The following is a 3,303-nucleotide window of genomic DNA, read 5'->3' as shown; positions in this document are numbered from 1 at the left end:
ATTTACTTAAATCTTATAATTATTGACTCGCGTCTCTTATGTTTGAATCTCTCTTTGTCTTTCTCAACCATTATCTTCATGATCATTTGACAGCATCCCGTAATCACGTAGATGAGGAGATCAGGTAGGATAACAGAAGCATGGTGGACTACAAGGTTAACTCACCATCGGAGACTCCATTGGTAAGATTTCAGAAGTTCAGGATCGAATTGTTCTGAATATTATCCACACTGAAATGGAGACGTGATGTCTTGAAGCAGTATTTGGAACTATACTCTTGTCCTCGATTTTTTTGGGGTTGTTATACTCCATTGGTGAATAACCCACAATTCATTCTTTCCATCATGTATAGTTAATAAGTTATTTAAGACTTACCTGAATTTACTTTATGCAGGTTATGAACCGCAGGGTCAGTCAGTTCTCCGTTCCTTTCATTTATCGGCATCGGCCTTCACCCAGGTTTCCCGAATGTTATGGTAACTATGCGGAAAAAATGAAAATGGTCAACAGCATGTTGGGGAAAACGGAGAGCTGACCAATCATATTCCTCCACCTTTTTTCATATTGGATCATTATATTCCGGCGTTTTCACAGGTTTGTTACTATGTTGGGTTCTGGTTCCGTTGTGACCCATTGAATTTGAATCATTCTCTAAAGTATGTTGTCAGATTCAACACTGGGCTATTAACTTTCTCCTCCTGGAATTGAGGCACGTGAGAGTTAAAATAAACTGCGAATTTATCATATGTAGCTATGTTGTGGGAGTTTTCTGTAGTTTTGTCCATTCCCATTCAGGTGATGTACCATAGAGTTGTTCTGTTGTTGCACCTAACCTTTTGGCCCTCTTTGTCAGAAACTATGAACAGCTGTCACTGACGTGCGAGAGATCCCATTTCAAGTCTGTACTTTTTTCTTGTCCTTGCAACTATTCCCTACTTTCGCAGTGATTCCTATTGATTAGTGAAAAATAGCTTTGGGCATTAATGAGACAGAGGGCTTCCTCTCAGTTTTCTCATCTAATACTCAATTGTTTACATAATTTCTTTTTGCATCGTTCAGGAACTGAGAGCCAACCCTTCATTCTTTGCGTTATATGGAATATAAATATAGACAGGTTTACACTGGCAGTTCTACCTGGGAAATGTTGATCAGAAGTTTCTTGTTTTTAATTTGGAGTTTACAGCATTGTTTAAAATTTTCCTGGCTAATTCTGAAATTATGTTTTTGAGAATGTGCTTTATTTGTGTATCATTTGTGTCATTTATCTTGTTTACGTGCTTGGACTGATAATTATTTTTGTGTTCATCTGTTTAAGTTTGTTAATCTTGACTGTTTTGTTTTCTGAAACTTGGGATATTGCGTTTCGATGTAAATATTCCTTTCGTTGTTCCATTGGAAGAAACGTATGAAAATTTCTCTCTCTCTCTCTCTCTCTCTCTCTCTAGCATAGCTCATACCTAAATGCTGCATTCAATTCTGCTCCATCAGCATATCTATAGGGTTAGTGCCGTCAATACTAAAGTGTGTTTCCAGCATCCTTTCGGCCCCTTGTTGCGCCCCTTTTCAGCATTTTACGTCACCTCTATCCTCGTTTCCTTTCTTCAGTTCCGCTGCCCAACATCTCCACCAACTTATAAGTGAGGTTTTCTCACAGTTCCACTTTAGATCATTGTAATTTATCGCCTTTATTTTCTGGATCTGTTTATCTTCCTCTATTCTCTTTTCTGTCTTAAGCACTGGGTGACCGCAGGTGTCCCGGTGCTTGGCTCGACAGACTAAATTTCGTAAATCAGTCAATCAATCCATCAACAAGTAATCTCTTCATTCGATCTGAATTAATTGTTTATTTTCTTTGCACTTTTATATAATGTTTGCATTTTTTGCGTGCTGGATTTAAGTTGTCCTTCGTAGAAATTGATCTCATAAAACTAACCAACATATCTATTAAATTAAGAACAGTATTTTTATTTATGTGCGGGCTGAATTAAGATTCAAACTTTTACCTTTTTACGGAGAATGGTAATTGACTGTAATTATGCAAATGACAAACCCACACATTTATATATGCATGAGTTTATGTATGCTTTAATTATCAAGCACCAACCCCTCTTTTTTGCTAGCAATGACTTAAGTAAATAAAGGATTTATCTATGTATTTTCTCCCTTTTATCGAAAACTTTATTAAGATCAGTGCGAAGCAGGTTGAGTACAGATTTTCCAAAGATTGTTTCATAACATTGTTTTCTCGCTGGAAACAGTTTATCACCTTAGTGCCTGCCAATAATTAACTCAGTAAAAGTTCGGAAGATTGTGTGAGTCGCAGGGAAGAAAGAGGGTCATTGTATGCCGGAAGTCTGGAGGATAGGGAAGGATGGACTGGGGTTGTGTTTGAAGCTGAAAGGGTGCATGAGAAAGGGTGGCTAGATGCCATAAGAGGAGAATCGAATAAGGAGTGTCCCAGTGGTTTCTTTCTTAAAACTGACGTCGCTTCTTCCCTTTTCATTAAGCTGAGCGAGGTTTTAACGGAAGAACCTGCCCACTGTGCAAGCGTAATTTAAAACATCTTGTTAAATTCTGTGATGATGGGCACTGCGCGGTTCCTAAAAATTTTCTTCTCTTGGCCTTTCCTTGTTGAGCATATCCTTCCTCCCTTATTCTGATGGTATCTTAAATCTTATCTTGCCCTATTACCGTTCCTAGTGTCTGTCGCAAGTTTTTAGCAACGGTTAATTTTTTTTAAAGAAACAAAGCTGTTGTTCAGTACTCCCATTTTATCCAAATTCGGAACTCGCCTTAATGTATGACTTCCAAAGGGATAATTTGCAATCATTTCCTTCCTCTCACCGAAAAGTCTGCATTCCTTTACATACATATCATGGCAAGATTAAGAACCTTATCTCAAAATGTGGCTGCTTTAAATCTCAGAATAACCCTTTCTGAAGGGTATATATATATATATATATATATATATATATATATATATATATTATATATATATATATATATATATTTATATACATTCATACATACATATATAATCATATTCAGTTTTGCTACTTTTATCCTTAAAACGGGGTGTGCCATGAATATGTTTCCCGTCCAGTTTTATAGAATTAGATTTAGATAAGACTGCGAGCCCCATATCGTAACCAGTGTGGATTTTCAAAAGCTTATGTGCTGACTATGACTGCTGCTTCTTGACAATCACTAATCCTTCAAGTGGCGAAGGAAGGATAAACCTGCACAATAATATATTCCAAGAAGGATTTAATCAATAAAGGTCTCGAAGTGTTAGTAGGAAAA

This window comes from Macrobrachium nipponense, chromosome 8, assembly GCF_015104395.2.
Source record: "Macrobrachium nipponense isolate FS-2020 chromosome 8, ASM1510439v2, whole genome shotgun sequence".
NCBI lineage: Eukaryota > Metazoa > Arthropoda > Malacostraca > Decapoda > Palaemonidae > Macrobrachium > Macrobrachium nipponense.
Note: the sequence above shows the minus strand (reverse complement) of the source record.